The sequence below is a fragment of the Meles meles genome, chromosome 15 (assembly GCF_922984935.1).
Source record: "Meles meles chromosome 15, mMelMel3.1 paternal haplotype, whole genome shotgun sequence".
NCBI classification, from domain to species: Eukaryota; Metazoa; Chordata; class Mammalia; order Carnivora; family Mustelidae; genus Meles; species Meles meles.
Window position 1 is genome coordinate 51,818,746 of NC_060080.1, and position 22,623 is coordinate 51,841,368.

Below are 22,623 nucleotides of genomic sequence, written 5' to 3' on the forward strand. Positions count from 1 at the left end.
AAAAAAAAAGCAATAAAGCCTGGAAGCGTAGGGGTGGTGGTGGATGGGAAATAATGAGTAATGTGATATTTGCTGAGTGTAAGATATATAAAGAAAAAAATAGCAGGGAAAAATGAATTAGAAAAGGCGATACTTGGGGCCAGACTATGAGAGATCCCTACAGCAAGTTAAGGAAAATGGAGAATCACTGATGGATTTTGAGCAAGGAAGTATTAAAGTCATACTTTGTTTCTGGAAAATTAATTTGATTGCAGGAAATTGGATTGGAAATAGAACAAATTATAGATAGGAAAACTAATATTTGCAAAAATGTCTCCTAGTACATCAAGTTCAGATTAAAGAATGTTTGAATTGGGGCTCCTGGATAGTTCAGTCGTTAAACGTCTGCCTTTGGCTCAGGTCATAGTCCCAGAGTCCTGGGATCAAGTCCCGCATTGGGCTTCCCGCTCAGTGCGAAGCCTGCTTCTCCCTCTCCCACTCCCCCTACTCATGTTCCCTCCCTCGGTGTCTCTCTCTGTCAAATAAATAAATAAATAAAATCTTCTTTAAAAAGTAAAATACATTATATGTTTATTAAAAAAAAATTTTTGGAAGGGGAGGCGAACCATAAGAGACTATGGACTCTGAAAAACAACCTGAGGGTTTTGAAGGGTCAGGGGTGGGAGGTTGGGGGAACAGGTGGTGGGTAATGGGGAGGGCACGTTTTGCATGGAGCACTGGGTGTTGTGCAAAAACAATGAATACTGTTACGCTGAAAAAATAAATAAAATGGGAAAAAAATTTAAAAAAAAGTAAAAGAAAATAAAGAATGTTTGAATTGACAGAATAGAGATGAAGAGAGATAATATGGAGGTAGAGGGAATAAATGGATAATGAGTGGGTGTTTAGAGCAAGGGTTGAGTTATAGATAACCGAAAGCTTTGAGCCAGAGGTTAGGGGTGATAGTATCAAGAAGGTGAATAACCTCTAAAGAGCAGTTGTAAGAAGAAGGGATGAATTTAGATTTGGACATGACTTTGAGGTTGTTGAATATGTACTTATTCTTCAGATTAGAGTGTTACACATATGACATTGTGTAAAATATTCGGAATAAATAGACCTAAATGATTCCTTTTATTTATGTGACTCTATGTCTTTCAACTTAGTCCTTTAATAGAAAGTTTAATGGAGAAGTTACTGTCCTGTATTTAATGAAAGCATATTACTGATAATGACATTTCTTAAATGTGTTAACTCAGTGGGATGCATGTTGCTTCTATATTGTATATATTGTTGGTGATAATTTATATAGCAAGAAACACTTAGCTATGTTATTATGATTCTGGGGACTTTTTTCATTACAAGAGCCAGAATAGGATCCCAGATCAGAGTAACACTCAAGATTCCATTTTTATTTTAGAAAAAGAAATGTCTTAAATGCAGCCAGATGTAAAAACATAAAAGGTTAAGTTAAAATGTTTTAATTTATGGATTTTACAATAATTTTTATATTTGTATATCTGTAAAATAAGTCTTTTGAGGCTGTTCCTCCCCAAATAGATCTTATTTACTTAACAAAAACTATACACCAGTAGTATACACAGACTTTTCTGAGTTACTTTACAAATATTGATTGTTTAAGAATCCTGTGAGACTGGTAGTATTTTACTCATTTAACAGATGAGGAAACTCAGGCACAGAGAACTTAAGTTGCCCAGGTCACAGAGCTTGAAAGTGGCAGAGGTGGAATTTTGTTGCCTCGAGTTCCTGAGTAAAAACATCAGTCTTATACAGAATCATTGTAGTGCTTTTTTTGTGTGTGTGTACACATTTAGTTTTATTGTAACAAAGCAACTTGTACACTTTTAACGTTTAAAACTGAGCATCATCTTTCCTTTCCAGTGAAACAAAAAGAAAATTTAAAAATAAACAGGAACAAAATTACAATAGAGACTGTCAATTCCAAATAAGATCCTACAAGTTCTGCTGATTCTCCCATCGAGTGGCAGGGCTCAAGTCATCATTAGGAGAGTTTTATTTTAAAAGTGTCATCTTAAACTGCAAGGATGTCCGTTAAACATCACAATTAAACATGCCAAAAGAGAAGCCATGTTGTCAAAATGCCCACTTAACCCACCCAAACATCTCAAACCCACCCTTTGCTGACCTTCTATAACCCCATTTTTTTTCAGGATTTTTTTCTTTTTTTTAAACAAGAGAAAGTAGACAGGTGCATGTTGGTAAATGCTAACTGTCCATATTCACATAGAGACACAGTGTAATCTCTGAGCCCAATATACAGAGAAAGGAGGAAAAAAGCTAGAATTCTATGCACTACTACACAGGGCCAGCAGAGCTAAGGGAGCAGAAGGTTTTTCTTTTTTCCCACAGAGCACAGTGGTGTTGATTCCATAAAGTTTTTGTTTTTGTTGAGACAGGAAGGGACAAAAATGAATTTGGATCAAAAAGGGGTAGAGATTCTTTTCCCACTGTATTCTGCTCAAGGTATTTCCTCCCAAAATAAGCTGAGAACCATGGTATAAAGGGAGAGAAAAAGGAGACTTCAAACAACAGGGTGAAGGAGCACGAGAGGAGAAAAGAAAAAGAAAAAGGGGGGAAAAAAAAAGACGGCAAATTGCTCCCAGGGACTGAAGAAAATTAAAAAAGGAAGGTTGGAATCCATCAGTGTTCCATTAGTCATCTTCTCCTTCATCCTCCTCTCCTTCCTCCCCCTCATCATCATCATCATCTTCTTCACCTTCATCCTCATCTCCTTCATCAATATCTTCCAATCCTTCTTCTTCTTCATCATCATCATCTTCTTCTTCTCCTTCCCCTTCTTCGTCATCCATATCGGGAACCGAGTAGTACTGTAACGGATTTGGCCAAATATCATCGTTGATGACCTCTCCTCGCTCACCTGCGCCTGCATCAGAGTGGCCAGTAAACCAGGTGAAGAAGCCCTCTGGCTCCTCATGCTGTCTCTTCCTGCTGGCTTTATTCTGTGTTTGGCTTGAACGTTTCGTCAAATCCTTTCCAGATTTCCATTTCATTTCAGTGGACCTTGAAGATGGATCACCACTCTCATTCAGATGAAATTCTTTGGAGAAAACTTTATTTTCGAAGTAAGGGTTTTCATCAAAATAAAAATCTATTCTGCAACCTGATTTATATCTTCAAATTCTGTCACTTCGAGTCTTGTCAGATAACGCAGCGCCTCTTCATCCTCCTCCCCAAGCAGTGCAGACACTTGCGGATGGTTGACAAATGGGGTTTGGGCGATCAATTCCGACCTCTTCTGAAAAAACGGTTGGCGGAGTTTGTTATATTTCTGTTCTCCTTTCAAAATCTCCTCACTGGCTTGTTCATTAAGTCTGTCTATTTCATTTTGTGCTTCATCAATATGTTCAATTGCTTCTTGCTGTTCTTTTTCTCCCTTATGCAAGTGCTGAGATGTGGACGTCTGTCCTGGCTTGGGGGCAGGAGGCAGTCTCGGTTTCTTCGTTTGAGGCAGGAGTGAAGACTGGCGTTTGGGGGCCATGCTGCGAGGAAACTCCAGGAAACCAGGAGAGAGGCACGTCTGGAAGTTCTGATTGCTCTGTAGTGCTTTTTTGAGGCATGTTTTTTTTCTGGGTAATATGGCAGGAGGAAAATAAAATTGGGCTTTAGGAAAATTTTCAAAAAGAAATCCTAGTCCGTTGCCTTGGCATTTGTATATCTTGCTTTAGGTATTCATGTAGCAAGACTCTAAACTGTGTTCTGAAGTGTTAATGAAAAGAGAATCATTAAATGTGAGTGGAAGAAGATTTCTGAAATCATCTTAGAGATGATTAGATTAGGGAAAAGTGTATACACTGGTCTGTATGAGTGCTTACTTATAAAGATTGAGTATTATAGGCCCAAGTTTCCGAATGACCGTATTTTCTCTGTGGTGTGTTCCTGATCAGGTTTTAATGTATCTTTGTAGTCTAATGCCTTAGATAGATTGGTAGTAATGCAGTCTGATTCTATGATACTTCCTTCTCGTTGCTTAATTTATTTTATTCTTCGGTGTGTAACTTTAGAATAACTCAAGCTCCTAGAATTTGAGGTTCACTGGTTTCAATTTAGTTTGACCGATGTTTACTGAGCACCTACTATGTGCTCAACAAGGCACTGTGTTGCTTGGGAAGGTTATAAGGATAAAATCTCTAAGGAAAAATATGCTGTAGTGATTTGGAGTGTTGCTGTTTTTTTTTTCCCCCAGATTTTACTTAGTTATTTGAGACAGAGAGAGAGAGAATGAGCAGGGGGGAGGGGCAGAGGGAGAGGGAGAAGCAGACTCTTCCCTGAGCACAGAGCTGGACATGGGGCTGAATCCCAGGACCCTGAAGTCAGGACGTTAGCCAAAGTCAGGTGCTTAACCGCCTGAGCCACCCAGGCGCCCCTGGAGTATTGTTGATTTAACTACATGGGATGTATTTCTAATCTAGCTGTCCTGAAGATGCTTTTTAAGAATAATCCATCACTGAAATAAGCTGTGGTCAGTAGATAGCTATTTACTCCAGATTTAATTCTTCACCCTCACTAAAGATCGAGGCAAGAGCATAAACTGATCCTTCATTTGGGGTCTAGTATTAGTAGGGGTAATGCACAGCAAAATCTAAATAAATAAGCTACTCACCAAGTAACTGTTTCAATTCATTATAAAGTCATTGGTGAATCTTATTTGAAGCTGTAATACCGATTCTGGAAAAGTATATGTAGAGTGAGAATTTCTATACTAGGTAAGAGTCCTACAGTAACTTAAAAATGATTCTGTGGTCTTTTCAGTCTAGGAAATTAAATCAGGTAGGCTGAACTGTCTGATCTTTTGGTCTCTACTATGATTTAAGATCATAATAGCACACAGCATTTGAGAAGATAGATTTTAGTATCCCCAATTTACAGTGGAGGGACTTGGGATCCTTATGTTTAAGACCTCGTCTGTGTTCCCATAGTCATGAATTTGTTGACCCCCAAGTCGATGTCAAATCTCCAGCTCCAAAATTTGTTCCTTTTAATGTACAATATGTTAACAGTTCTCACCGGCAGGATCGGCCCTTCAGTTTCTTTGAATAGTTTAACCCAAATAGAGAACTTCAGGACTTTTTCTGCCTTTTTATTTGCCTTTAGTTGAGGTTATCCATTTCTTTCAGTGGAACTTGGTGGTGAAATGATACCTTAAGTGAGTTATAAAGTTGAGTTTTCCCTCTGTTATGACTTTTCAAGATACTAGAGTTTTTATAGGTTCTGCTTTCCTTTACATCTTTTTTCCCACTCAAACTTTATCATAAAGAGTCTTCAAAACTTACAGGGAGAACCATATGTTTCATGCATATACTTGGAAGCAAAGACCACCTTTATAGATGAGCAGAAGATGCTGACTGTATGCACAGTTTGTTTTTGCTTTCTTATAAAACTCTGCAGCTAATAAGATGAAGAAATGTAACCTTCTCGGTTATGTTATGTGTCTTTAGCTGAGTGTGTGTGTGTGTGTGTGTGTGTGTTTGTAGCTTTTAAGGCAATTAAAACACACTTGTAAATAAACTTTGTCCTTTGATACAGTCTTCTTGGAAGGTATATAGTTTCCCCCAAAGCAATATATTTAGAGCCATTTTATGGATCTTCTTGTTTCATAATTATTATTTATTATCACAAAGAGTGCCATTCAATTTAACTATTTCTTCATCCAAAAATTTTGTTGCCTAAAGAATGCAAGAAACCATCCTTAAGCAATCTACCCTTTTATTCCTCAGTCTTGGCTCTAAAGCAGGGGTCCTCAGTCATGGCACTGTTGACTTTTGGTGCTGGATAATTCTTTGTTGTGGGGGCTGTGCACTCTAGGATGTTTAGCAACATCCCTGTCCTGTACCCATCAGATGCCAATGGTCCCACCCCACCTTCTGCCTAAATTGTGACAACCAAAATGTTTCCAGACTTTGTCTGATGTCCCCTGGAAAACAAAATCATCACTGCTCTAATGTCTGAATTAAAAATTTTAAAAAAAATTATCACTCAAATGGTGAATAATTGCTTCCACTGAAACTAATGTAGTAATGGCCATGAAAGCTGTTGTAAAAGAGGAGTTTCAAGACTATTACTCAGCCGTCAGAAAAGATGAATATCTACCATTTACATAGACATGGATGGAACTGGAGGGGATTATGCTAAATGAAATAAGTCAAGCAGAGAAAGACAATTATCTTATGGTTTCACTCATATGTGGAATATAAGGAATAGTGCAGAGGACAATAGGGGAAGGGAGGGAAAACTGAAGGCGAAAAAATCAGAGAGGGAGACAAACCATATGAGGCTCTTGACTCTGGGAAACAAACTGAGGGTGGCAGAAAGGGAGGGGTGGGGGGGTGGACCGCTCAATGATGGGCATTAAGGAGGACACGTGATGTGATGAGCACTGGGTGTTACGTACAACTAATGAGTCATTGAACATTATATCAAAAACTAATGTACTGCATATTGGCTAATGGAATTTAAATTAAAAAAAGAATATTCAGAGAGTGATTAGCATGACTGTATAGCCTCCTGTGGTTATCTAAGTTACAAAATGTTTATTTAAAAAATTATACCACTCTATGCTTATATTTTATATCATTACTTGCCCTTGGCACTTTATTCATGTCTCCTAATGTGGCCTGTTGGCTTTTAATCAGACATGTTTTACCATCTTAAATAATCTTCAATTTAAAAAATGTTTTCATTATCTTCCAACATCTTCATCTTTTTATCTGCCTTTTCCATTTTCGGAAAGGGCAAGAATAGTCTATTGGAGACAACTGGGAGCTCATTCGACAGAAAGTGCCAGAATACTTGTAGAGATCAAATGCAAATATCAGGATATGTGACTCCCATAATGACTTTCAGAAAACTTACTGGAGTACTGACAGTGTCACTGGAATCAAAAGCTAAAGGTAACTTTTTGTTTTGTCTACTTGTCTCTTAATGGGACTAAGTTAATGAAATTATCTTAGAGTACTTAAAGTTCAAGGTAGAATTCAAACATAATTATCATTAATTACAAAGGCCTATTATTTGATATCCTTAAATTTGATTTCATCAAGTCTTACGTGAAATTATCTGAAATTTATGTGAAAAGTGAAATTGATGAGTTCTAGGAAAGATGGCTAACTTGGCAGATTGCCCTACCTGAAACATTCTCCAAAATGGACATAAAGAAACAAAAATAGAGTTGTAAGCTTCAGCCAAAAATGAAACAGTAGGATTGACCCTAGCCCCATTCCATTTATTACAAAGAATATTCTTGATTTTAATAAAATTTAACTAAATCAAAATTGAGTGTCAAAGACTGATACATTACCCCCAGTTTCCAACAGGTTCTAGGTTCTGCAAAATAAGTGAGAAAGTTCAGAAAGACCTTATCAATAATGCTTACCTTAGAGTTAGAAGCACTAAGGATACAAATGGCAATACCAAATTCACGCTAATTTTCATACTTCAGAGTAGAGAATGACAGGAGAGGTGAAGTTGATAGAGGCTTGGGTTGTTTTGTCTTTACTTTTCTCATTCTGACTTCCTGTTGTGGAAAAGTCCATCCAGTTCTGCTGTTGGCTCTGAAGTGGATAATTTCTCCCATCCATGTACTAACCAGGCCCGACCCTGCTTAGCTTCCGAGATCAGACGAGATCGGGCGCGTTCAGGGTGGTATGGCCGTAGACTGAAGTGGATAATTTCTAAAATCAAAAAGAGTTACCCTCATGGATCTTAACATTAACTCGGGCCAAGGGAGTCATCCAATTTGGTAAGAGTATTTGGAGACAATGTAGTTAGTAGGTTATCTCTTCTAGATTCATTCTTCTCTACCAACCTCTCCCCACTTCCCAAAGTATCTGAAGGAATGAACAGACATTATATTCAACCAGTTTATAGACTTCCAGCTCAGATTATAAAGTATGCTTTTAAAAAGCTCCTGAGAAGCAAGAGAGTCCAACCACATTAATCATAGTAAATAGCAGTGATAACCAAGTTGTTCTTCTTTTAGCTAAATGATGAACACAACTTGGAACCTGTATAGGAGGGCTACTAAAAATAAGTAAAATAAGTGGGAACATAAAAGGCAATGGAGGAATATATTTTGAAAGAAGAATTGCTTTAGGAAACTGAAGAACACTTTAGGAAAAAATAATTCTCAACACTCTCATGGAGATAAAAGTGAGCATAGACTGTATGATAAGAGATCAAAGAAGAGTTTAAGAGATTAAGATACAGATAAAAGGACACTAAAGTAAGATTAAAAGACAGTTGGCAGAGGGGGGATGAGTAAAACTATTCAAATAATTAAAACCACATTAGATACAGGAAGATGTAGAGCGAATGCTGCAGCAGATGGACTCAATGACTTAGGGCGTTCTTGAGAAAAATCACATAAAAGGCAGTAAGAGAGATTAAAAACTATTAGTGGAAATTTATTGATACAGAGGGAAAAAAACTCATCCCGGAAATAAAAGACTTTAATCTACAGATTGAAAAGAGTTTACTAAATAGCAGGGAAAAGTAATGAAGACTTGGCATCCTGGTGACTTTGCTATTTAAAAATTTCTCCAAGTATTACTAGAGTAAGAAAAAAGTCACCTACAAAGTAAAAAAAAAAAAAAAAAAATTGAGTTGTCCCCGTATTTTTTTCTCAGACCCCCAAATGACACTGTAATAATGCCTATGTAATGTTGAAGGGGGAAAAAATAGGTGACTTAAGTTAAAAAGTAAGAAATTATGTAATAAAATAAAAATTAAAAAATATTTTTAAAAAGTAAGCAATTATAACCTCTATGAACCCCATGTAAAAGTTTACTTAGAAGATGAGTCAAAAGAAGAAATGTATAAATGGTAAAATTACCATATAGAAAATTGGAGATGAGCATGCTAGTCTAGGGGAAAAGAATGTAATATTCAAATGTTTAAATAGAAGATATAGCATTTGGAAGTAGTAATTTGATGATAGTCAGCTGGGATAAAAAGTCAAAGTAGAACCAGCAAAATGTAGTATTTTGGTAGGGGTAGGGTTGGGAGGGAGCCTCATATTAACATACGAGTTGCTTCATAGTTCATAAGGGAATTTATTTTTGAAGTATATAAATGGAAAAGTATGGCTTCAGCATACTGGTATATTTCATCAGTTGTAAAGAACATTTCTTTTCACACTTTAACGTCTCTGGACTTGGAATTTGTCTTCTAATCAATTGTGACCTACAGCTATAACTGGTACCATGTTTTCTTTCTTGGTCACTTAAAAATAACAATGCATCTTATAATTATTGATATTTTATTTATTTATTTATTTATTTATTTGGGGGAGTGGGAGAGAGAAGGAGAAGGTGAGAGAGAATCTTAAGGAGGCTCTATGCCCAGCATGGAGCCTGACACAGGGCTCATCTCACAACCCTGAGATTGTGACCTGAGCTGAAATCAACTGACTGAATCACCCAGGTACCCCTAATTATTAACATTTTTTTTTTATTTTTTATTTTTTTAAAGGTAAGCAGCTTTTTTTTTTTTTTTAAAGATTTCATTTATTTACTTGATAGACAGAGATCACAAGTAGGCAGAGAGGCAGGCAGAGAAAGAGGAGGAAGCAGGCTCCCTGCTGAGCAGAGAGCCTGATGTGGGGCTCGATCCAGGACCCCGGGATCATGACCCGAGCCGAAGCCAGAGTCTTCAACCCATCTAGCCACCTAGGTGCCCCTAATTATTAACATTTTAAAGTGCGTTAAATATTGATGTTAAACATACAAAGTCATCACTAATAAAACTAAAACTTGGCAATTTTATGTATTTTTTAAATTAATGATTGAAAGGAAGAAGGGGAGTGAAAAAATAATAAAATATAAGCCATAAAGTAAAAGATGAAAACAAAAGAAATGCTGAGGGAGGAGGTAATAGAAAATACTATAATTGCAAGCTCAAACCATGGCATCAGACTGACATGGGCTTAGATGGCAAGATCAGCAAATGTGGAGATAACAGTCAGATTATCTGTGTAATAGTGACACTAACAGAAAATTTCTTACTATATACTTCAGTGATCATAGAAGTCAAAAGTGTAACTTCTGGAAACTTTTAAAATAATGGTTCATAAAATCAAAACATGTCAAAGAAGCATACATCAAGGGAAGTTCATAACTTGAATGTTTCCAGTTTTAATCTATCAAGAATGAAGCAACACTTATATACATTTTTTAAAAATCAGCAACAAAAAGTATAGCAACAGGAACTAAATAATAATGATAAAACCATTAATCAATGAAATCTATATCAATTGAACTGATAGATTAAAATGTTTTTTCTTTGATAATGTAAGAGTCATTAGTCTAAAGTTAAGGAAAGGAAGAAAGCCAGAAATATCCAAAATTAAAGATGAGAATTGGGAGATGACTGAAGATAGAGACAAAATTGAATGCTACTATTTGCACAAATCTATACTACAAATTTGAAATTTTACTTATTTATTTTTAAAGATTTATTTATTTTATGGGGGGAGGGGCAGTGGGAAAGGGAGACAGTGAGTCCTAATGACTCTGAGCTGAGCACAGAGCCTGACATGGGCTTGATCTCACAACCCAGAGATCATGACCTGAGCCAAAACCAGGAGTGGAATGCTTAACAGACCTGTGCTATCCAGGCGCTCCTACAAATTTGAAATTTTAGATGAAATTTATGATTTTCTAGGAAATTTTAAGCAAATTCAATAGGGGATAGAAAAATTGAAACAAAAAAATAAGAATAAAATTGTTACAAAGAGCATATCCCTCCCTGTGTCTTAACTAAAATGCCTTCTAGATGGCTTAATGGATGAATTCTGCTTAACTAATAAGGAATAGATAATATTAATGCCATTAAAACTGTCCTGGATCTGGGAGATAGAAGGCATAATTAATAATTACATTCCTGAGACAGCATAATATTAGTATAAAAACCTGACCTTAAAAAGTAAAACAACAACAACAACAACAACAACAACAACAAAGACCCCTGCAAGTCTATCTTGTACGACATTGGTAAAAACCATCTTTAAAAATTCAGCGAACGCAAAGAAAAAGAAATTCAGCAAATGCAATAAGCCAGTGTATTAAAAAGATCATAAACCATGGCCAAATGAAATTTATCTAGGAATGCAGGGTTAGTTCGATATAATTCTGAGATTATATTGAAATAAAAAGATTAAATTTTTAAATACCTAAAATATTTGATATAATTGAGTCCTATATAAAATCCTCAGGTAAACGTGAATGGATAAACAATTTCTTAAAATAAATGTGTGTGTGTGTGTAAAACAAGACGAAGGTTGTTTCCTAGCATTATTATTTAATGATTTTCTTCTGGAAAGTGCTAGTAGCTAAGACAATTATGTAAGAGCAACAAATGTTAAATACTGTGAAAAGAAGTGGTAAAATTATTACTACTTGCTAATTATATGGTCTAAAATCTGGAATACCATGAACCTTAACTAAGGAACAATTGGTTAGAAGCAAAAAATATATATTTAATAAATACATTAATTTGTGGTTATCCATGTATAAACCCATGGATATAAATCCATGCAAAATGTACTGGGTATAAAAATCACATTCATAATAGTAACAAAAAGATTCGAACATTTAGGAATAAACATAAAATATATGAATATATAGTCTAAATTTTATATATTTTATATATAATTAATATATATAATACATCATAAATATAAATATATATTTTATATTATAAACATGAAATACGTGAATATAAAATTTTATATAATATATAATTAATATATATAATACATCATAAATATAAATATATATTTTATATTATAAACATGAAATACGTGAATATAAAATTTTATATAATATATAATTTATAAAACTCTACTCAGTATCATAAAGTAATCTTTCCATACAATTAAAAGTTTGTCAAAATGTCAGTTATCCATTAATCAAAAGCAACACAATAAAAATCCCAGTGGGACTTGCATTGGATTTATTACAGTTATGTAAAAATTTATCTGGAAGAAAGAATATGAGGAAAGGAATAATCACTTAGGTTCTAAGAAAGAAAATTAGAGAGAACACACTTTTCTTAACTAGCTTGGAAGGCTGCACTTGGAGGAATATGAATATATAGTTCCATGGAATATAGTAGTTAATACAGAAAAAGAGCCAAGACTATTTGAGAATTTAATAGCTGATAAATATATTTGAGATCACTGGGAATAAAGATGGATTATTGAATAAATGGTATAACAATAGGCTTAAGATGGGGAAAAATTCCTTTTGCTGCCTACACCAAAGATTTAAATATGTTTTTAAAAAGTTGCAACAGTATTGGAAGAAAATGTAGTGGAGATTTTCTTATTGTGGTACAAAACTCAGGGGCCATAAAGGAGAAATGTTATATTTAATTATGAAAACTCTTAATACTTCTCTGTCAAAATCACTATAAACAGTCAAAAGCGTAGTAGGAACAGACAGGTCTAATTTCATAATAAATGGCATGCTCATATATTAAGAGCATATAATATTAAAAGCATATAAGATGCTCTTAGATAATTGAGTTAAAAGACTAGTAATAAAAAATGTATGTATATGATCAAGATAGACTAGGTACACATGTTCAAATATTCTTTAACCCTCCAACCCCATAACATAGTAGAGCAGATATATTTTTTGAGTGGAAATAGTAGCAGTGTGAGGAAAGAAGAACATATATCTGGTGTTGTCCCTATCTTCTGGGCACTGGGAGCTGCTCTTGGCCACATCCTTTGAAAATACACACCTGTGCAAAGTTCTGTCCACTGTCTGCTGGGTCAGGAGCACCTGTCAGCTGTTGAGCCCGTCACTGCAGTGGTACCAAAACAGCAGCTTAGCAGCCCCATGTACCCTGACCTCACTTATTCCTCGCTGCAGCTTCCAAACTGGCATCATTTTAAAGCAACATTCACACAGCAGCCAAGTTCTGAGGTCTGGGGCAGCTGCGGTTGGGATGGCTGGTTCTGGGGCTGGAATTAGGACTGTGTTTGGAAGCCTTATCATTGATTATGCCAGGAACCCCCCCTCTGAAGCAATAGCTCTTCTCCTGTGCCGTTTTAGGCTATTCCCTCATGGAGATCATGAGGCTATTTTGCCTGACAGTGGCCCTTCTCATCCTCTTCACCATCTTCACCTCCCATGGGTCTTTCTCCTTTATCTTGTCTGCCCTGTATGTTCCTTTTCTTACACGTTCCCGGACAGGTTGGGGGAAATGGTTGGCCTAGGGTTTGACAAAGGGAAGACAAATAAATACTGTATTAATAAGGGAAAAAAAAAAAGAATTCCATTGGCACACAAGGTAAGGGATTATATATATGAAATTATTTGGGGAAAGAATACTGAAAGAATACTGGAGTAAACCGTTCTCTAAAGGTCAAGTATGAAATTGTGTACCACGTATACCAAGCAGAGAGCCAGCATGTTGACTCCTTATTCTTTTATTGCCCTGCTGACTAGCTCAGTTCTAGGGTGATCAGGATAAGGGTACTGAGCACAAAGTAAGCAGATGGCTCCTGGATTTATCCAGACTCTAGCCTATTGATATAGTACTCCAGGATAGAAAGCCCAAGATTCCTTCTCTGCAGGGATGTCAGGACAGCATGAGTACGTAACTTCATGATACCCATGGTAACACTTCCCAGAAGCTATCTTGAGTTATCAGGATAAGCTTAACTCTTCTACAGATAAATCATATTCTTCATGCCTTATTTCTTTTTTCAGTGGCATAGCTCCCTCTCTCACACTTCACCAATACCCAAGGTGTAGTTAACCAGAGCATATTTGGCCCAATTTTTACTTATTATTTCATGCTTTTTTTCCTCATTGTCATGGTGTGGGGTCCTATTATCAAGGCAACTAGGAATGAATTATGTGCCATGCATCTTTCAGTAACCCTTTTAACTCCTCTTTATGTGATTATTTCTGTTTCCCTATCTGCCCTCATGCATGATTAAAAGGGTTCAAATCATTCTAAGGTTCTGACCACCTTTTCTAGTAGTTATACATTTATCTTTCTCTAGCAGGTCTGACCTTTTTCCTACAAGGTTTGTCTTACCTCTACAGAATTCTTCCAAATTTAATGATGTCTTCTTGACGTCTTTCCCTTTTCCTATAATAAATATCCTTTCTGATGATTCTTACTCAACACTGTTGACACTAACAGAGAATGGACTCAGGGACAATTATCAGTGATTTTTCTTGGAGAGAAGTTGGCGCAGTGGCCCTCTAAACCTTTCCAATTTCTTTTCAACGGATAGTTGAGAAGTGGCCCATGTATCTAACAGAGTATGTGTGGATACCATAGCTGACTTGGTAAGGTAGTCCTTATGAAGATACTGCCCCTTAAGGAGAGATGGGCATCACTCACAGCTTAAATATAAACTGCCAATTCATTCTCCTCGGAATGTGTCCCATCCTGTACCATAGTCACTGGGGACATCTTACTGTAGATATAACCAGCCATTAACAGAAAGATAAGTAGATTCTTAGATACAATGATGAACAGACAAATCAAGCCAATAATTGAAGAAACCAACAACATGAAAGGCAGGCACTAAATGACAAAGAGAAGAACTAACATCTGACTTCGAAGAACTTCCAAAAGTAAGTTTAAATGCTCAGAGAAATTAAAAAGAATGAAAATTTCAAAGTTAAAAATACACTAAATGAATTTTTAAGAACACAATATATTAGCTAAATAGAATAGACACTGCTGAGGAATCATCTAGTAAGATTGATTAAATGAGTATTAGCAACATTGGATACTAGAAGAAAGTGAATCAATATTGTTATATTTCTGAAGGTAAATCATTTGAAATTAGACTTCTGTTATGCCTGAACTTGTATTTATAGCAGCACTGCAAAAAAAAAAAAAAAGGATGTGGCAGAACTCAAAAGCTTCCCATCTTTCTCTGCAATCACTCAGGAAGAGTTAAACCTAAATCCAGGCAAGAACAATGAGCAAAGAAACCAGTAAATTTATACTTAAAATTAATGATATCCATGTATATTGTAAATGGCAGATCTCAGAAAATCTCAACATGTAGTGGATACAAGGTGAGAGAAAGCATCCAAGATTTTTGTCATATTCTACTGGAGATTCTCAATATTGATTATCTCTAATAACTATCTGATATCTCTAATAACTAACTGAAATATGTCTTTCAAATGTTTTAAAAAATTTCAGAATAACAATTAAAAATAGCAAAACAAAAATGTATAACAGAAGAGGTAAAAATGAAGATAGGAGAATTTAACCAATTCAGATCAGGAGAACATAAAAAGGAAATGTGATAAAAGAGAAAATATGAAATAAGATGGTGGTAATAAGTCCAAGTGTGTCAAAAATGACGCCTAATGTGAAAATTATAAAATTTCCTTTTAAACATAGAGACTGTCAGATTTGCCTTAAATAAAAATTTGACTTCGTATTGTTTGTAAGAAATACTACTCAAATAAAATAACTTTTTTTTATTATGTTCAGTTACCCACTCTATAGTATATAATTAGTTTTTGATGTAGTGTTCAGTGATTCATTAGTTAAGTATAACACCCAGTGTTCATCTCAGCATGTGCCCTCCTCAATACCCATCATCCCTTCCTCTCCCTCCCTACTCAAATAAATGTGTGAGAAAATATTCCAGGAATATGTAAGAAAAAGAAAGCAATATTAACATTATAGAAAATAGAATGAAGGCAAACAACCTCAAAATTAAGTAAGAGAAGTTTATGTCACATTGTTAAAAAAAAAAAAAGCACAATACAGGAAGATTAAAAGGGAAAAACTGTATGGTTACCTCTTGAGTATTGAAAATAGTTTGATAATTTAACTTGAAATTAACAGTGTAACATTTGATATAATTTAATGGCTATTCCTGATAGAAGCCCAGCAAGCTAATAGTGAACAGAAACTCCATTAATTTAATCATTGCTGTTTACCAGGGATGTGGAATAAACATCATGTTTAATGGTGAAAACATTATGCAAGAGCCAGAACAAACAAACCCATTGTCACCACTGCCATTCAGCGTTTTTCTGGAGATCCAAGCCATTGCAGTAAGACAAGAAAAATAATAAGTAGTGGGACTGTTGGAAAGGAAGTGAGAAAGGTCCAGTTTGTAGACAATGTGATTATCCACTCGACACAATCCAAGACAATCAATTGCAAAATATTAGAATTAGTAAGAGTTTAGTAATAATGCCAGATACAATATTATGTACATGTTCTTCAGCCTGTCTATACCTTATGCCATATTACAAAATGTGATGAAAATGGATTGCATTCACCATTGCAAGAAACATGATGAACTAGGTAGAAATAAATGTAATAAGAAGTATGTATGACCTATAAGAAGCAATTTAAAAATGAGGGACCTAGAAGAAAACCAGATTGTTAGCAGGAAGACAAAGCAGCATTCCTGGATGGAAAGATTGAGGATATGAAGTAATCAGTATAAAGCAACAGCATCTAAAATAGTGAGGTTTAGTAATAGAAAAGATAACAATGATGTAGAATAGACCAAAATTACATTTTCAAGGTGCTTGACCACATAAAAGTTGAAATTCATATATGAAGGAAGCTAATATAATAAAAAATAAAAGATAATTCTAGGTCATTAAAGACAAACCAAGAAAATATGTATATATAAGAAAGATTAAGATCTAAATCTTATTATTAAGAACAAGCTCAATAGAAAAACTAAGAAAGAATATGTATATATTCGTAATATAATATAGTGGTTTCCATGATAAAACTTTGGCAAAATTGTCACCTAAGGTAGCGAAATCAGATAATAAACCAGATTATGTGGTATTAGGCAGTAGAAGAGTTTGGGAAACAAAATGTGACCAATGTTCTTTGGTTTCTGTTGCCTTCCTTTTCTTACAAAGTAGAGATAAACTCAGGAAAGAATTGGCCTGTTTATTAACAGGGTATAAAGGAAATAGGGAGAATCTAGAAATCCCAGCAGTTGAAGAGTCAACCATATTTATCCGTTTCTCTTTTTCAACTGATTAAATATATAATTGAAAATTATTCGAATGGACAGAAACTCATTATATTTCAGCCACTATCAAAGACCACATCAGAGCTAAAGCTCGCACAGTTTTGTTAAAACCTCAGATTCAGTTAAAGTTGAGTTAAAGTTGAGTCAAGAATCGAGAAAAGTGAATGTCCTCCCTGAGGCCAGAACCAGCAGCCTCAGAGAGCAGTGAACAAGGAAGCCACTGCAGGCCCCATTAAGGAATGTTCTTTACTCCCAGGGCAAGTGGCTCTTACAACTTCTGTCCAGCAAAGTTTCAGAATTCACATGGATAAGAGACTGCCATGTGTTTCCTGTCTTCCCCTTTACAAATTAAAGATTTTTCCAATTGTAGTATTCCCATTCTGTAATTATAGTTTGGATGTTTGAGGGGCAGCTAACTTGTCTTTTTAGTTATTGGTCTCCAGAGTAAAAGGTGCCAGATCTAGACTTTAAAAAGAGTCTATTACAAGATTATGGACTTTTTTGTGACTCTGTTGGCATGATTGGATAGGAATTTCTGGTTATCCCCTCTGGGGAGCAGGGTGTGTGTAATTTGTATGTGGAAGGAAAAAGCAAATATTTGTGACCAGTTGGCAGATGGTGGTGTTATTATTTTCCCCAATTATTTATTGCCTCTTCTTGTGAGAGAATTAAAATTCTCTACCCAGTGACCTCAAGTTTGGCCATGCGATGTCCTGTGTCCAGTGAAATGTGAACAGAATGGATGGATGTCACCTTCGAGCAGAATCCTTGAGAATCATTACATCGTTCTGCCATGGCTGTCTCACCTTTGTGCCAGGAAGGGGCTGCTTCTTCAGCCTGACCCCCAGCTGACATGTAACATGAGCAAGAAATAAATCTTTATAGTTGTAAACCACGGAGATCTGGGGATTGTTTGTTATTGCCGCATAACCTAGTGTAAGTTTCTGATAAATCAGTATTTGGTCAATATTTGGTTTTTGTTTTCATTTCTAGAATCCTAAAGATGCTTGGCCTCCAAAATCCCCTTTAAAAAAATCACTTTTTCTCTACACTTGGCTAAAGAAAGATATGGAGTAAAAACTAGTATTGCTATTTGGCACTCCTCCATATATGCTATATATACTATTGTTATTTTTCACAGTTCCAAGGTCCCGTTTTATTGTAAACTCAGTGTCAGTAGTCAGAATTTCACTTTGTACTACCTGTTCCTCCTCATCAGTGTAGTGAGCCAGTGTTTGCAGTAGTTTTGTTCTCTTGGCTTTTACATTGGCGTGGTTCATTCTAGAAGCTGTGATCTAATTTTGTCAATCATACTTTGGACACTGAGAAACAGTGAGTTGTAGCATCTGTCTGTGATTGAATGCAGTCAAAAAACACATGGGAAGTCTTCCATACATTTCAAACTACAGTGTCAGGACATTTTTCAGAGTTTTCAAGATAATTCATACATAGTTTTTTGAGGTTTTTTTGGTTTTGTTTTGTTTTAACTTGAGAAGACTTTGCTTGTTTCCCACAGCCACAATGATTCGGCCTTTGATCACTTTATTCTTTGCAGGATCCCAGGCTCAGTGGCTTTTCCTTTGTTCTTTGATTTGCAAATTTTCAGAACTCTGTAGCTAAATTTAGGAGATTGGGGCAGAAACAGTAGTCAGAAGATTTGTCTTCTTTAATTTAGCTAATGGAGAACCTTATGGCTCATTATCTTTCCTGACTTGATAATGCCAGTGAGTACCTGAATTTTCACAATCCCTCAGGGTTGCTATAGAATTTCATTATGGTTCATAAAAGATAGATATGTAGAAACACAGCATGTTCATATTCCTTCCAAAAATGATTTCGCCAATTCAGTGATAGGAGAATGCCTCTTACCTGGTTAATTCAGCTAAGGCAGTGGGCATAGAGTCTTAACATTGGGTAGCAATAAAAAGAATTATTAAAGTTATATTGTAATCTAGTAATTCTCTGACTGTTGATCCTCTGCTAACCAAACCATCTTGAATTGAAGTAAGTTGGAGCAGAGCTGGGCAATTTCAGCAAACTGGCAAAATTTTATAGACTTGGAGATTGTACTCTGGGATTTATCTTAGGTCTAACTGGCTTGAATTGAACTTTGGTACCCAAGAAGTTGGCACAAAAAATAACTAAGCAAAACCAGTAAAGGTCATTAATTTCTCAAGTGTAACTGATTGACAGTGAGTACATCTGTTCCTTGATAGGCTGTTCTCTTAGCATGTTAATATATCCCTGGAGAGCCTCTGTCCGTGGTATGGAAATGGCAGTGTTGTCTTCTTGTCTCATTAGCTAACTGGAGTCAAGCACTCAAAGTTGAATGCAATTTTTTTTCAGCTTTGGATAAGTATTCGTAAAACTGGTTTTTTAGACAACTAGTAAAAAGACAGTTAGATAAACTGTTCATACAGTTGAGGAGCCAATAGCTATTTTTCAACGGTCTTTGGAAAGCGTTATGTGGTTGATTCATTGTTTTTTGACATCCTTAGCAATTCTGTCATTATGGAATTAAAAAATTATTTGAAGAATACTCAGTGCAGACAGAGCCTTTGAGTTCTGTTAATGTCATAGAAAGGATACCAAGAGAACTAAAAAAAAAAAAAAACCTGACTCACTTATAAATTAGGGATGACAGAGGTCTGGAACTCTTTTTAGCTTGATGAACTAAAGCTAAAATATAAAGCATAATATACTGTCTTTCCTAGGTGAATATGTCATTAATGACCTACCATCCATAACATGCTTTTTGTTCATTTTTCAATAAAGTTAGAAAACAAGGAATGGGAATGTTTAATAGGTTATTCAAATCAATGTGCCTGTAACAACTTGAGAATTTGAGTAGATTGCAAGTTCAGGTTAAATAAGCAACACTATAGTCTACCAAAAAGCTAAATTGATCTAGATTGTGTTACAGAATATTATTTAACAGTTTTCAGAGTGTGGTCCCTGGAACAACATTATTAGCATCACCAAAGAACCTGTTAAAAAAGTGCAAGCTGAATCAGAAATTCAATGTTTTGTTCTAGGAATCTGTTTCAGTAAGTCCTCCAGGGAATTCTGATACATGCTAAAGTTTAAGAACTACTGATCTAGAACAATACCCTCTTCTACTTGATGTTGATCAGAACATTCCTGGATCACATATATTCTGCTTTTATTTTATATTCTATAAAAGATGCTGACAACTTGGAGGGCTTCTAAAAGAAAATGCTATTGTATAAAAAGGACTAGGAACTTGGGGTGCCTGTGTGGCTCAGTTGGTTAAGCATCTGACTCTTGAATTCAGCTCAGATTGTGCTCTCAGGGTCATGAGATCAAGCCCTATGTCCAGCTCCATGCTGGGAGTGAGGGCTGCTTAGCATTCTCTCTCTCCCTCACCGTCTACCCCACCCTTCTCCACCCCACTCCCCCCGAGTATATGCACAAGCTCTCTCTCTCTCCAAAGAAAAAAAGAAAGAAAGGACTAGAAGCTGAATCTTATGGAGATATTTGGAAAAAAAAAATTGGTTTATCTGGCCTAAAGAAAAGATAACTTAAAGACTGAAGCCAATAATTGTTTCCTTTATTTAGCTAAAGGGCTATCTTATCTCCATGAAGATAGGACAAAAGGCAGAAAAACCTTCTGGCAAAAGTGTTATATACTCTGTCGATTTAGTGAGCTTCACTTCTTCGGAAGTATTTGTGTTATTTGTGTTAAGTGGTACTGCTGTAGTAGTCATTCTTGTTGTGGGTCTAGTCAGGTGACCACTGTCTTCTCTAGACTTAGGAAGTATGTATCCACGACTTGCCCCAAATCACCTTACTCTGGGTGCACTCCTGGTTCTTACCTAAGCAGTTTTCTCATATTTAAGTGATGGATGAAACCCTTTTATCTGAAGACGTTCTTATTTTACCTCAGTTCATCTCTAACTAGTATTAGAATTCTGAATTAAGCCTTATTTTCCTTCTGCCTTGGGAAGATATTATTTCCTCATCCTCTAGCCTCTTCTTGTTGCTGTCAGCCTGATTCATTGTTCCTTTGTGGGAAACTTGTCTTTTCTTATCACTTTTTAAAAAAGATTTTATTTGTTGTTAATTAATTAATTAATTTAGAGCATGAGTGGAAGGAGGAGCAGATGGAAAGGGAAAGAGAGACTTCTTTTTTTTTTTTTTTAAATTCACATTTACTTGAACTTTTTTTTTTTTTAAAGATTTATTTATTTGACAGATAGAGATCACAAGCAGGCAGAGAGAGAGAGAGAGGAGGAAACAGGCTTCCTGCTGAGCAGAGAGCCCGATGTGGGGCTTGATCCCAGGACCCTGGGATCATGACCTGAGCCGAAGGCAGCGGCTTAACCCACTGAGCCACCCAGGTGCCCCGGAAAGAGAGACTTCTAAGCAAGCTCCACCTTCAGCATGTAGCTCCAGGTGCGGCTCGATCCCAGGACTCTGAGATCATGACTTGAGTCAAAATCAAGAGTCCAACACTCAACTGACTGAGCCACCCACGCACTCCAAGATTTTTATCTCTTTATGTCTCTGTTTCCTATTCTGTGTAATTCATCATATCTGTCTTGTAGTCCAATCTATTGTGTAGATAATCTATTGAATTTTACATTTTAGTGTGTATTTTTCTAGAAGTCCTATTTGGTTCTTTTTCCTATTGTCTGTTAATGTTCTGTTATTCTGTAATTATTTAAATCCTTTTTATCTTGTTTGTCATCTTAAATATCTCTTTTATTTTACCTTTCAAAAGTTCTTTTTATCTCAGGTCTCTATGCTTTTTATTCTTTTCTTGGATCTTTAGACTCTACCTCATGAAAAATCAGGTTTTTTTTTTCAGTTCTTATTTTTTTTTAAAGATTTTATTTTTTTGAGGGAGAGAGCGAGGAAGTGAGAGAGAGTATGAGCGGGGTGAGGAACAGAGGGAGAAGCAGATTCCCCACTGAGTAGGAAGACGGATGTGGGGCTGTATCCTCGGACTCCAGGATCATGACCTGAGCTGAAGGCAGACACTTAACCGACTGAGCCCCCCAAATGCCCTGAAAAATCAGTTCTTTATACAGTTTTAAATTTTTGATAATGAGCTTATCTTTGGCAAGAATTGTTTTTCTGTGGGAATGTGTATTTCCTAGATTAATGGAAGTGTCCCTATTGAGCCCCCTTTGTATTTGTTTTTCCTGGTTGTCTCGGAGTTTCAGTGATCCAGAACTGTTTTTTTGTTCATATCCCAGCTTAGAGATTCCTGGACTACATGAGTATTGTATATTCTGGCAACACACCAACATTTGAAATTTGATTTCTCATGGGAGATTATTATTTTTTTTTCCCCAACAGCAAGTGCATAGTTAAAGCAAAGCTTCCATGGATTGATCTCTTCTCCTTGAAAGTATAGCCTTTCAGAGTCTCAGAAGTATGCAGTGTTAGGGACTTAATATTTGTATCCCCCTAAAAATTAATATATATTGAAATCTAAATCTTAGTACTTTTTTTTCTTTTTTTAGGATTTTATGTATTTATTTGAGAGAGAGCTTGAGAGTGGGGAGGAGGGGCAGAAGGAGAGGGAAAATCAGGCTCCCCATTGAGCAGGGAGC

General features: G+C 35.9%; 1 protein-coding gene and 2 pseudogenes across 3 annotated transcripts in view; 2 read left to right on the forward strand and 1 right to left on the reverse strand.

Moving 5' to 3' along the window:
• EXOC6B (exocyst complex component 6B) overlaps positions 1–22,623 on the forward strand; it is a 624,123-nt gene that overhangs the window by 389,708 nt on the left and 211,792 nt on the right. The window lies entirely within an intron of this gene.
• Positions 2,396–3,520, reverse strand: LOC123925791 (annotated as a pseudogene).
• On the forward strand, positions 7,734–13,261 carry LOC123926140 (annotated as a pseudogene).